At 38.1% G+C, this 15,204-nt stretch overlaps 1 long non-coding RNA gene across 1 annotated transcript; it reads right to left on the reverse strand.

Annotated features, from left to right (window-relative positions):
* Positions 1 to 7,722: 7,722 nt before the first annotated feature.
* On the reverse strand, positions 7,723 to 14,557 carry LOC127813262 (uncharacterized). Its single transcript, XR_008026096.1, has 2 exons — positions 14,399 to 14,557; positions 7,723 to 7,979 (listed from the first exon to the last, which is right to left on the reverse strand). It is a non-coding gene; the product is annotated as an uncharacterized LOC127813262 (long non-coding RNA).
* Between the last annotated feature and the right edge of the window lie 647 nt (positions 14,558 to 15,204).

The raw sequence follows: 15,204 nt of genomic DNA on the forward strand, positions 1-15,204 counted from the left end.
ATAAGAAAAGATTTGAACAAAATAAAAAGAATCGCGCATCCAAGATCGGCAAGTCAGTGCACACAGGCGAATCCATTCCTTTCTCCAAGACTCGAAGAAGACTGGTAATTACTTTTTCTATATCAATGTTTTAGAATTTTAATAACTTATATAATGGTTTGTGTTTTAACTTATTTACTTTATATGTATTTGTTATACAAGAAAAAGAATTAAACCGTGAGTCTAATGAATTTGAGGTTGCCAAGAAAACCAACACTCGAAAAAATGATCAAGGATAAGAAGTGTGGGTTGATCTTAGATCACAAACAGTTGCGATAATTATATTTACCAATATGTATGTTATTTGATGAATTTTTTATTAATTATAAACATTAATATTAATTTTAATTTATGTTGGAGGAGTTCGAGAGATTAAATGCCAAGGCATCTTCACAATCAGTTGAGAGCGATTCGTCCTCTTCACCTGCAGTTAATGAGCACCACATCTTTTATCAGACTGTCTTTTGTAGGAATAAGAAGCGTTGTATTTACAACCTCGGGTCTCAAGGGAATCAGTTTCACCCATCTCCATCCGGTAGCACCTCCAATAGTTCATGTGGATCCATGACATAGGATTTTGAACAAATAAAACTACAATTCACCTAGATAAACGAGGAGAATTAGCAAATGAGACAGACAGTAGCCCTAATGAATGCTGAGAATGTATAGTTACGGCAACAGATGCAAGATATGATTATATGGAAGGATCAAATGAATCAAATGATGTCCAAAGTATTAAGTAAATCGACACCTCTTGGATCATTGAGAAACTCACTGGGTGGAGATTCGTTTTATAATGATGAGGGTAATGATGGTAAAGAGGATGAAAATGAGAATGATGAAAATGATGATTATGATTGTTAATTCTATTGTAGACTATTTATGATTGTAGTAATGGAATTTATGGATTTAAATTTTGTGTCTATATTTGTTATTTCACATATTTTTTTTCTATTCTATTATTAATTAAAATTTTAATTATCAAATTTTGTATAAAAATTAAAATTTTAATTTTGTACTTTTAATTAAAATATTTCTTAATATAATTATATAAATTGTAAAAATATATAAATTAAAAATTTTAAATGTGAAAATTCGTAAATAGTAATATTTATGAAAATATTTGTTTTTATATAAAAATTAATTTATATGATTTTATTTATATTTCCACACTTTTATTTAATTTATATGATTTAATTTAATTTAATAAATGAAAATATTTTATTTTTTAATTTTTACATTCTTAAATGATTTAAAATAATTTAATTTTAATTAAATTTTAATATATAATTTTTATTTTTTTATTTTAAAAATATATTTTAGTGACGGGATTCCGTCGTTGATTAGCGACGAAAACCCCGTTGCTGATCTACAACGGGGTCTCTTGTTATTGATTTGTGACGGCAGACCCCATCGTAGATCAGTAACGAAAACCCCGTTACTGATCTACAACGGGGTCTCTTATTATTGATTTGTGACGGCAGACCCCATCGTAGATCAGTGACAGGGTTTCTGTTGCTGATTAGTAACGAGAACCCCGTCGTTGATTTTGTTACTAATTAAAATCACTCGTCACTAAAATCACTCGGCGCTAAATTTCGTGACTAAATTTTGGCAATGCTAGTTTTAAAGCACATTTTTTTCATCACTAAATCTTTTAGCGACGGATTTTCTTTTTTTTTGAGATGGATTCTCGCGTCACTAAATTACAGATGCTTTTTAGTGATAGGAGATCATATGTACCTAAAGGTGTCATCTCAACACTTGGCAACACAAAGGGGAAAGAAAGGGAAATTGAAACTCAATATATAGGACTCTATTTGATCCTAGAAAGACTCGGGCCTTTGGTATATTGTTTGAAACTTCTCCCAACTTGTCCAACATTTATAATGTCTTCCATGTATCCCAACTTCGGAAGCATATACCCAATCCAACGCAGGAATTTTAGGTGGAGACAATTGAATTGAGAGATAATTTGACCTATCTGGAATCACCCGAACAAATTTTGGATCATCGTGATCAAGTCCTAAGGAATAAGGTAATTTCCTTAGTAAAGATTCAATGGAGAAATCACATGGAAGAAGAAGCAACATAAGAGCTCGAGGATATTATTAAGAGGAAATATCCCTAGTTGTTCGAAGAAATGGAGGTAGAATAGGAAATTTTGACCATTCTTTTGGGAATTGTACTAAAGATTCTTGTGGATAAAGAGATGTTTTAGACAATATGACCAGATTTTGCAAAAATCTCGAGTATTAGGCCAAGAAAAATTTCGAGGACAAAATTTCTTTAAGGAGTATTTAGGTATAATTTTTATTGGAGTAAAAGTGTAATTTTTCAAAGTTATTGAAGATAAAAGTATAATTTTTCAAAGTTATGAGGATTAAGTGTAATTTTTTGAAATCTAAAGACTTGAGGGCAACTTGCCCAAAGTGAATGAAGGCAAAATATGAGGGGTTGAATTGTAAAAAAATAGTATGAACATTGCAACCTGCGGACAGCCGTTGGCAAATGTCTAATTGACGTTCGGGAGAGGGGGCTAGGCCATCAAAGCCTAGAGAAAGATGGCTGGTGCAAGAAAGTAATTGGATTGGCCAGAAAAACGGCTGAAATGCCTATAAATAGCCAAATTTTGACCAAGGATTTCATCAAATTTTCATTCAAAACATCCAAGCATTCAAGAAAAAATTGGAAAAAATAGATAGAGGGCTTTTGTTTTCCATGTGAGTGAGAAGATTTCTGAAAAAATTAAGGTATTTTGGTGATGATTTGAAGTGGTTTCGAACTCTCTCCGAAAAGTAAGGTATTATTGGAGTTGAGGATTAATCGGCTAAATCAAAGGTGTTTTGGCTGGACTTTTGAGTCACAAGTGATTCCATGGTGGTCGAAAGGAAGAATAAAGCAAGAGGAAGAAAAACAAACAAAACAAGCAAAATCAGTGGTCGACCGGCAAGAAGAAGGTTAAAGAAGACGCGTAAAAGTAAGAAAAAAAGAAAAATAGAGAAAAAAAATTCAAAAAAATTAGGTAATTTAATTTTATTAATTTTTTCAAAATTTTGGTCAAGAAAAATATCAAAGCACTTGTTTTGGGATAAGGCACGTGTTTCGAGAAAGTTTAAACAGTTAAATCAATGTGAGTGATTTATCCCAAAAATTTACACGTAAAATGATTTAACTAAGTTGAGCATAAATTTCACAAGAGTTGCTAAATTATATGCAATTTATGTGCATCTTGTCATAATTGTACATGTTATATTGCCTCGATAATCGTGATATTGTATTTGGCATGAAATTATTGGCATCCATGTTGTCCATTGTCCAGGCAGCGCAACTTGCATTTTCCCCAAGTGAGTTTTGCCAGAATGACCGTAGAAGTTGTAATGCCCGCTTTTTAAATACACTTTAATATTAAATATAAGCTAATATCACATATGAGCATTATGAAAATCTTTACTAATAAAAGAAAATGATCGAACTTGATAACTAGGTAAAGCTAGATAATAAAGATTTTCACCATAAAATCTTTAATATAAGTATAATTATAACATTTGTCCTCAAAAACTAACAAATAAACCCTTATCATCATGACAGCTTCCTTATACAACATTTGTAGTGCATCATTCGAGATATACATATAGTGAACCCCTACGCACATTTTTAACACAAGGGTTATGACTACAAACAATAGTACAACACATCATATGTACCCAATCCATAAACCCACTATCTATGGGATTACAATGTCATTACTTGTAGTACAATTGTAGGACATCCACACACACCTCTCACAATCTTGAGTATCATATCTGCTATTTACAATACATTATTTGGATTACATGGGTATACATTAAAATAAAAAAACTCAAAACTAGCCAAGCACTACCTCTTTACCTTTGCTTGAACTAGAACCTAGGGTACTTGGCAAGTTTAAATATGCCGATATGAGATATGAAACATCTCAGAGAGTGGTTCAGAAAAACAAAATCAATGCATGCAAATGCAGTATGCAATAGGTTATGGAAATTCCCCTATCTCCATCATCCCCACTAGTCATCATGTTCAAACTCCAGTCTTACTATATGGACATGTGATTGCTTCCCACCGTACGGACACGATCACACATGATGACCCACCAACTAACCTCTCCATCATCCCCACCAATCATCATGTTCAAACTCCAGTCCCACCACACAGACATGCAATCGCTTCCCACCGCACAGACACGATCACACATGATGACCCACCAACTAACCTCAACCACAAATGCCAAGATGTGTGCAAAAATAAAAAGAATATGCTTGCAATAGAGGAAACATGAGATGTAAGCTACAAACCACACACAAATGAAATCAATAATGATTAAGATGAAGTAAGAAGCATGCAAGAACCACTCCCCTTGCTATCTTACCTTTGAAAGTAAAGTTTACAGAGGGCAGGATTGGATTTTCTGTAGAAAATACAAGTTTTCATAAACCAAAAATCAAATATTTTTACATAACATTATTCTATATGTTTTAACTTACTTGTGTGAGAAATTGTAGGGAAAACCAAGGCCACATGTGCCCTCACGCGCTTTGAGAAGTGGGCTCACGCGCCCACACACGCAGGACATATTGACGTGTGCACTGCATGTGCTAGCTATCTTCTCCGACGACGACGAACACGAACTTGTTACAGCCTCTATTTTTTCGTAATTTCTCCCTTGTTTTAACTTCGATTCGACTCTCGCTAGTTTCTACGGCTTCCTCTCTCTCTTCCCTACCCGATTATAAGCTTAAACCGAACTTACCTAACTGTTTTCTGCAATTTGGTCCCAGATTCCAACGAAGCTTCAAATTTTCCAACGAAACTTGTTTCTCCCTCGTTTCTTCATCGATTTCATTCATTTTTTTTTGGGGGGGGGCAGAATTTCCCCCTCCCTCTCAAATTTCAAGAGAATTCTTTTAACGATGGACCTTTTCACTAATAAGTAGGGGTGTGTAAAAGTTCGATTTAACTGAAATAACCAACCGAACAGACAAAAATTGCTGATTTGGTTTGATTTCAGCTAAGGTTCGATTCAATTCAATTATCAAATTTGACAATTTCGATTATTTTGATTCAATTCAGTTTTTGCATTGAAAAAAACTGAACTAATCAAATCGACCATAATTTTTTATTTTTTTGAGGTTTTTTTGGTTCTTTTTGTTTTTTTGTTCGATTTTTTCAATTTTTTTTTTAATTTTTTCAGTTGGTTTTTTTTTTTTTTTTTTTTTTGTATTTGTCTAGTTTTTCAAAAAAAATTGGTTTGTTCAGTTTGATAATTTACACAACTTCGATCTATTCACTCTTAACATTTTGGTCAATTCATATACTACTTAGTGAAGGAATTGGCAACACATGTTATTCTCTAATTAGCAAGACGTGTCAGGTTTTGATTGATAAAATATATGACATATTGTAATAAGTTTTTTTAAGAAATAAACATAATCAGGACAGACCCGTTGACTCAATCGAGCAACCTAGTAGTTGGGGTATATTGCTTGTTTGGAAGTGTGGAAAGTGATTTGGGGGGCATATTGTTTGTCTGGAAGTGTGGAAAGTGATTTGGGGGGCATATTGTTTGTCTGGAAGTGTGGAAAGTGATTTGGGGGGCATATTGTTTGTCTGGAAGTGTGGAAAGTGATTTGGGGTGGGGGAGAATGAAACCACTATTGGTCTCGCTCTCGAGTCCAGCAAGATTCCAGCTTTCTTCCACACCACCCACTCCTTGGACCTGTATAATATCGTGGGGTTGTCCTACAAAAATCAATTCTATTTCAAATAAATTTTTTTATTATGTGTATTAAATTTATTTAAAAAAATTATATAACTTCTTATTTTAAATTTTTTAGATAAATTTATTTTCCTTATAACACCCTACTTTTCTCAAACGTGACATTCACCGGAGATTTAGAGAATATTTTTTTTTCATACAGTTAATATAAATCATTTCCTAACAATCTCACTGTACCTTTTTAGCATATTAAACTTAATAATCAATAAGTTAAGACAAGTAATATCATCACATATGCGGAATCAAGATTAAAACCTCAATGATACATAATCGATAATTCCTTATTTGTGTTCAAGTAACTATATCGATATTCAACATGACATTATCAAAATAATATACATAGCTGAATGTCTTGCACATAATCAAAGACCTACTATAGATCTAATATAACGGCTACATCTTAATCATTTCTTTTCCCTTGGCGTCGCTACTTTTATCTGAAACGTTTGAATATTCTAGAAATATAGTCCAAATTAGATGTTGAATCATCTATATGAGAATTCAAAACATTTTCATGAATAGATGCAATACCATTATCAAACTAACATATCCCAACATGTCACAGCCCAAGAGAATCTCATTCAACTCTTAACTCATACTATGGGGAAAGAGCAATCTCTCTAAAGGCAACATATTCACATCGACACATTGGCATAACACAGTTCTAGCTTAAGAAGGGCAACATCAATGCATCTCCCCGACACATCGGGAACAATCGTTACCACTTTCTTCACGAAAGGGTCAACATCAACGTAAGAACCCGGCACACCATAATCACGTCAAGGATCACGTTCCCACTCAAAAGCAACCTAAAAACACTATCCATTTCCAACACACATGCCAATGCCATAACCACAACATGTAATGAAGAAATAATAATAATAAGGGCACAAGTCAAGTGGTTGGCCCGCGATAAGTTGGGATTCGTACCAGTAGATTATGGATTCGACTTCTTGCCCTGTGCAATGAAGCAAAACTTTCACTTGTGATTTATTTTTTTTGTCGAAATCGAGGGCATGAGCAACGAGGGACCACGCAAAGGCGATAATTTCAAGAGCTAAATAAGGCCCTAGCCACCAATCCACTTGCCCGATGTAGATCTTGTTGACTGAGTTGTTGGCCATCATTTTTTTTTTTTTTATCAGTACCTATTCATATCCCCTACAATCTTAAATTCTAAGTTAGTAGGCATCTATGCTGCCTAAATTTATATTTATATTTTTGTATTTTTATATTTTTTGTGTAATAAGTTAATTTTTTTTATTATTTCAATTACATCTTTACACTTATTTTTTTAAGTTAATTTAATACATATATTTTTATGTGTAAAAAAAAAGATAAAGTAAGATGGAAAAATATATATTATACTCTATTCACTTCAAAATACAAGAGTTAAATTAATTCAAAAATCTAAGTCTAGGGGTGTAATCAAAACAATGAAAAGTTTGACTTGTCACATAAAAAAAAATTAAAAGTACAGAGAGTTAAATTAACTCAAAAATATAGTTTTATGCGCATAATTGAAACAACAAAAAATTTGAATGGACACAAAAAAAAATGAAAATACAAGGGTAAAAATATAAATTTGGCATATTTATACTATTACTAATTAAAAAATGGTCGAATAGACTAATATATCCTGAACTTATGGTCAATTTTTAATTTTATCCAGTTTTGACATTTGCTTCAATTTGGTCATCAAACTTTCACTTTTATTTCAATTTTATTCTCAATTCAGTAAGCATGTGTGTAAGCACCCCCGCCCGGATATCCCCAACCATCCGGACTACCCGAACGGGAGCGCCTACGGGAGGAGAAAGGAGATAAACACAAGACAAAGACCACCCCGGCATGCATACACAAAAATGAGAACAGCGGAAGCAAAGCTCAAGACATGCATGCACTATGGGTACCCCGCTAATACAGCGGTCACAAGATAAATAAATAAACACAAACTCCTGTGCCGACATACACAAGACTCGAGAAAAGACCTGGCACAGTACGAAATAATAGAGTAAATTCTACCTAGACATCAGAGTGGATAGGGATTGACGAGACTGCCTGTACACCACACCGACTCTGCCGTTAAAGCTGACTCCCTTGCTATGGCCCACGCCGCCACTACCTGGAATGATGGAAAGCAAGGTGAGTCGAGAGACTCAGCAAGCATAAGGAAGAAAAGGCATAAGGCTACACAAAACCAGAAATCTCACCCCAGAATAAACCCCCAGGTACACACAAGCCATGAGACGCTACAACACAACAGCTCAATAGCATAATAAAATAAAAGCACATACCGGTCCTTGGGGCCCACATAAGACACTTGGCACCCAAGTCCCATACTAACCTGCCGCTGCCCTGAAAAGCAACAAATATCTGCAACAAACCTGCGCGCGCTGTCCCAGGCCGGTACTCCCGCCACCTGTATCCGTCGGTACTCCCGACAACCGAGCCAAAGGCTCCCTCGGAACGGTACTCCCGTCCGAGAACTAAATATTACCAGTATCCATGCAATGCACATAAGAATGCAATGGCGTAATGAGCATCAACGTGATACAAGGCGCCCATACATCCAGGCATCAAACCATGCTCCGCCCACATAGTAAACCACACGCCATGCATATGTCGCGCTGGATGCAACCTAACCAATCTAGAATGTCCGTGTCCAAGCATACTCAATAAATGGATATCCCAACATGCATCTCGTACCCATGTGCATATCAAATCATGAACAGTAATACAATGTGTGTAACCATGCAGTAAATCACATACCGGCAGAGCTTGTCAGCAATGCGTGGCACCGGTTAACGGCCAGTGACTAGGAGTGTCCACCCGACGGTCCACATCAGGGCCGTACGATAGTCTACTCCAACGTCACCAACAACCGACCCCTGCCCTACTGCTCGATAGCTCTAACCAAACCATAAATAAATCCAAGAAAACTGTAAATAAACCCAATAAAATTGTAAATAAACCCTCACGTCTAGGAACCTAGTCCCCAAACTGGTTCAGCATCATTCCCAAAAGGAGTGGGGGCGGTACAAACCCCCATAGGCTCACAACGGATAAAATTCTAGAAGTCTAGGATTTAATTTAAATTAAATCAGATGAATAATAATTCAACAAATAGGGCGAAGTACCAAATTAAAGTAAGGGAGGTGATAAAATACAGGAAATCATGGGGTCTTCCACGGGAATTAAAGATCAAGAAGAGAGGGTTAAGAGCTTGCCTTTACACGGCCGTTCCTTGCTTTTCTTACGCACCCGCTGCGAAGTAAAACGTTCGCTGGCAATAAATAAAATCGCGACTTTAATTAAATAAATCTACCGTGTAATATAATTAATTTAGCCATCTAAAATCCCACGTAAGCGCACCACAATTAATATCTCAACGAGTCTCATATTTATTTTAAATTAAATCACGCTAATAAAGCCAGCTTAATAAATTAAATTTAAATCAAACGACTCAAAATTCCATAATTAATAAACGAGCCGAAACAGACGAAGAGAGCGTATAAAATACTAGAAATCACAGGGTTTCTCACGGGAATTAAGGAATACGAGGAAAGAATTAGGAACTTGCCTGAAACTAGCTGATTCCGACCTCACTTGAGCTCCCGATGCAATTTAAATCATTTCCTAGCAAATAACACAACCGGGACCCAAATTAATTAATTTTAATCGCGTAAAATTTATAATTAAAACATAATATGCTCCTATTAATTTTTACCCACGTACCTGGTCACTTTCCATGCCGACAAAATCCCAAAATCGCCCCATTTATATTATTTTCTTTTCTTTCTTTTTCTTTCCTTTTTCTTTTCTTTTCTCTTCTTCTCCTCTTCTTCTTCCTCTTCTTCTTCTTCTTCTTCTTCTTCTTCTTCTCCACGCCCACTGCTCCTGCAACTTCTTCTTCTCCTTTCCTTTCCTTCTTCTTCTTCTTCTTTTCTTCTTCTTCTTCCTTTCTTCTTCTTCTTCTTTCTCTTCTTCCTTTCTTCTTTTCCCTTCCTTCTTCTTCTTCCGCGCTGCCTCCCCTGCACCTGCGCGCGTTGCGGCCATGGCCGACACTGCCCCAGCCGGTGCCTCGGCCAGCTCCGCCCTCGCCGCTCGCCTCTGGCCGGACACCGGCTGCCACCGCGTCTGGCTTCCTCCACCGCGCCCGCTGCAACCGCCACAGCCGTCGCTGCTGGTTGCTCGGCTGCCATGGCCGAGCGAAGCTTGGCCAGCTTCCATGGCCGCCGCTCCCTCTCGACTGAGCTCTCTTTCTCACTCTCTCGGTCTCGATCTCTCCCCCTCAATCTCTCCCTCAGCCGAGCCCTCTCACTTCCTGCTCACTCTCTGCTCCCCCTGATCTCTATCTCTCACTCTCTGCTCCTCTGTTCTTCTCTGTTTTCCATTTGACAAAATGGCCAATTGCTTAACCCCTACGCACACACGCACAGCCACAAATTAAACTTATTAATTAATTAATTTAAGTTAATTTCTTAACTCATTATTATTATTTTGATTATATTATCAATATGTATTAATTAATTAATTCAAATTAAGTTAACATAATTTACACATTTTTTATTATTAGCAGTATTATTTTTACCACTCTTTGATTACCTTAAATCCTCAAATGCCAAAATTTAATAATTAATCGAAATTTAATAATTAATATCATTACCGAAATTTCAGGATATTACAGTTCTCCCCTCCTTAATAGAATTTCGTCCTCGAAATTCGTGTTTAATCCTTCTCCTCAAGATACGCTTACACCGCTCGTGATATTATCCAACATCACCTCCAGGACATTCTATATCATCATTTTCCAGTTTCCATTGACTTAACACACTAGCACAACTTCACAATCCATCACCTCAATCGGGCCACGATATGATCACTAATACCTTAACCAGCTTAAGGAACATCATCAGTCATATTACAGATAACAACAAGGTTCGCCTAGAACAACATCATAATCCAATCGTTCCTCAAGGCTATCTCACATATCAACCTAAAGGCAACCTCAAAATTCAGAGATATTAAATCTCAATGATTAACTAGTTTGCCACACAAATCTCACTACACTGCAGCTAACTTCAAGTGCGTTTGGTAACGATAGGAGTGGGGCCATCCTCTTGCATGGCGAGAAGCTAATATTCGATAACGTGACCTAAACCTGCCACGTACTTACGACGCACCGGAACATGGAAACGATACGACATCCTCAATCAAGGATTCAGCAGCAATATCCTTTAGTCTGACTTTTGCCAACTGATTCTTAACCAGATACACATCATTTTCTCAGCAGTACTTTCTCCCACAATTTACCGCAAATGCTCAGGGTCCTGTCAATAAATAGGGGTAATCATCTAGTCAGGACTATCAAGGAATAAACATTCTCCACCCAATACATCTCGAGATCTAAAACGTCACCAGATCTCCCCTCCTAAGGAATCGACATACCCAATTGTCGGTTCCTACTATGACTTATTCGGTGATCACCAACCCTTAACCTGATCTTGCTGCTGATCTTAACTCCCCATAGCTAATTGGCCATACCTCCTTTTGATCGCTAAATACTAAACTTGACCTCCTCAAGACTTTATACGGTAGCTAGGACTCAATCTTTAGAATCGGTGTTATCTGCTCTGTAGTTGGCTCGACTAAAAGCACCTTACCATATCCGCAACTGTTCAAACCCCCACAACATCTCATAGGTCTCGCTTTTGGGGAGAAGTGACTTAAAGATGTGGGTTAAGCATTCCTCTGACTGGCATAACAAGCCATCTCATGTTTCTGCCGATGTACCACTTGACCAGCACTCCGAGGAGTCTCATCTCCTCACTCGGTCAATAACCGACCCTAGGGCATGTGGTCCGTGATTAGCACCGCGCGTACTCATAGCAACTACTATCCTTGCAACAGAACCCAATAGTTACTTAGACCTGTATCCAATTTCGGCCTTGGCCATACACCTGGGTATCTCCCACAACATCAAACGTAGAGGGGTTTTCCTTACTTCTAATTCACATTATCACGGATGCTCCACGATAGCCTAAAACACCTGTTACTACCTTTACTTTACCTTATTTGTTACAGAACTCACAGCCTTAGCTCTTCGTCACGCCAATCGCGACGTCACCTGTACTCCGCTCCACTTGTGAAAACTAAACACCTACACACCCCAGCCAGGTAGTGATGCCAAATCTCCAAACAACATAATCGCTATAAGTTTCAAGTCCACAAGTCCGTAATAGTCTTTTAGTCAATTCTCATCACAGATCTCTCTTGGGACGTCGTATTGGTGTTCCGATTTATCCATCCAGATTTGATTAAACTTAGGGTTGCTACCCTAAACCTCCAAGGAAATGCAAACCTCTCAGAACCTCAATTTACCTCCATACCTCATCATATAACACATTTCTCGACCAAATATGTACAGTTTAAACCATCAACTACCACAAGCTACCACAACCATCAATTTACCTGCCTCCACACGTCATTCAGGTGCTCACAGACGAACAGGACTTATCTTTCCGACAATCCCCAAAAGATCTCGTGGATCGACTCTTGAATCAACTTGTCAAGCCGATACATATAACTCACGAGGTGCTCCTCTTCGTCTTGCCCGCCTCCCCATCCTGAAGCAAACTCATGTTCCCACTGACACCATAAACAATCCAATACTGAGAGATCATCCGAGTTGGGTAAGGGTATACTGGGATCTAGGCCTTCGGGTCCTATTGGGAATACTCAAAATCAGCAAACAACACCAAATATCAGGTAAATATCTTAAGGCAAAACCAACCTCTTACTTGAACACCTAGGGGTAGGCACCAGTTCTAAAGAAATCCTATTCATACCACTTCACAGTCCCATTCTAACGTGCACTTATCACCCCTGCACGAATTTAAATCGAGATACAGTCTCTCACACGAATTAACAAAACTTAACTCGACGCAGCCTGACCATATTCGATTCACCTTGCTAGACCTCCCTAACTCTACCCGACAACCTTGGTGTACAGGAACTCGTCCCTCAAAATTGACTCAAACTACGCTCTGATACCAACAATGTAAGCACCCCCGCCCGTATATCCCCAACCATCCAGACTACTCGAACGGGAGCGCTTATGGGAGGAGAAAGGAGATAAACACAAGATAAAGACCACCCCGGCATGCATACACAAAAATGAGAACAGCAGAAGCAAAGCTCAAGACTTGCATGCACTATGGGTACCCCACTAATACAGCGGTCACAAGATAAATAAATAAACACAAACTCCTGTGCCGACATACACAAGACTCGAGAAAAGACCTGGCACAGTACGAAATAATAGAGTAAATTCTACCTAGACATCAGAGTGAATAGGGATTGACGAGACTACCTGTAAACCACACCGACTTTGCCGTTAAAGCTGACTCCCTTGCTATGGCTCACGCCGCCACTACCTGGAATGATGAAAAGCAAGGTGAGTCGAGAGACTCAGCAAGCATAAGGAAGAAAAGGCATAAGGCTACACAAAACCAGAAATCTCACCCCAGAATAAACCCCCAGGTACACACAAGCCATGAGACGTTACAACACAACAGCTCAATAGCATAATAAAATAAAAGCACATACCGGTCCTTGGGGCCCACATAAGACACTTGGCACCCAAGTCCCATACTAACCTGCCGCTGCCCTGAAAGGCAACAAATATCTGCAACAAACCTGCGCGCGCTATCCCAGACCGGTACTCCCGTCACCTGTATCCGTCGGTATTCCCGACAACCGAGCCAAAGGCTCCCTCGGAACGGTACTCCCGTCCGAGAACTAAATACTACCAGTATCCATGCAATGCACATAAGAATGCAATGGCGTAATGAGCATCAACGTGATACAAGGCTCCCATACATCCAGGCATCAAGCCATGCTCCGCCCACATAGTAAACCACACGCCATGCATATGTCGCGCTGGATGCAACCTAACCAATCTAGAATGTCCATGTCCAAACATACTAAATAAATGAATATCCCAACATGCATCCCGTACCCATGTGCATATCAAATCATGAACAGTAATACAATGTATCTAACCATGCAGTAAATCACATACCAGCAGAGCTTGTCAGCAGTGCGTGGCACCGGTCAACAGCCAGTGACTAGGAGTGTCCACCCGACAGTCCACATCAGGGCCGTACGATAGTCTACTCCAACGTCACCAACAACCGACCCCTGCCCTACTGCTCGATAGCTCTAACCGAACCATAAATAAATCCAAGAAAACTGTAAATAAACCCAATAAAATCGTAAATAAACCCTCACGTCTAGGAACCTAGTCCCCAAACTGGTTCAGCATCATTCCCAAAAGGAGTGGGGGCGGTACAAACCCCCATAGGCTCACAACGGATAAAATTCTAGAAGTCTAGGATTTAATTTATATTAAATCAGATGAATAATAATTCAACAAATAGGGCTAAGTACCAAATTAAAGTAAGGGAGGTGATAAAATACAGGAAATCATGGGGTCTTCCACGGGAATTAAAGATCAAGAAGAGAGGGTTAAGAGCTTACCTTTACACGGCCGTTCCTTGCTTTTCTTACGCACCCGCTGCGAAGTAAAACGTTCGCTGACAATAAATAAAATCGCGGCTTTAATTAAATAAATCTACCGTGTAATATAATTAATTTAGCAGTCTAAAATCCCACGTAAGCGCACCACAATTAATATCTCAACGAATCTCATATTTATTTTAAATTAAATCACGCTAATAAAGCCAGCTTAATAAATTAAATTTAAATCAAACGACTCAAAATTCCATAATTAATAAACGAGCCGAAACAGACGAAGAGAGCGTACAAAATACTAGAAATCACAGGGTTTCTCACGGGAATTAAGGAATACGAGGAAAGAATTAGGAACTTGCCTGAAACTAGCTGATTCCGACCTCACTTGAGCTCCCGATGCAATTTAAATCATTTCCTAGCAAATAACACAACCGGGACCCAAATTAATTAATTTTAATCGCGTAAAATTTATAATTAAAACATAATATGCTCCTATTAATTTTTACCCACGTACCTGGTCACTTTCCATGCCGACAAAATCCCAAAATCGCCCCATTTATATTATTTTCTTTTCTTTCTTTTTCTTTCCTTTTTCTTTTCTTTTCTCTTCTTCTTCTTCTTCTTCTTCTTCTTCTTCTCCACGCCCACTGCTCCTGCAACTTCTTCTTCTCCTTTCATTTCCTTCTTCTTCTTCTTTTCTTCTTCTTCTTCCTTTCTTCTTCTTCTTCTTTCTCTTCTTCCTTTCTTCTTTTCCCTTCCTTCTTCTTCTTCCGCGCTGCCTCCCCTGCACCTGCGCGCGTTGCGGCCATGGC

The sequence above is a fragment of the Diospyros lotus genome, chromosome 11 (assembly GCF_014633365.1).
Source record: "Diospyros lotus cultivar Yz01 chromosome 11, ASM1463336v1, whole genome shotgun sequence".
NCBI lineage: Eukaryota > Viridiplantae > Streptophyta > Magnoliopsida > Ericales > Ebenaceae > Diospyros > Diospyros lotus.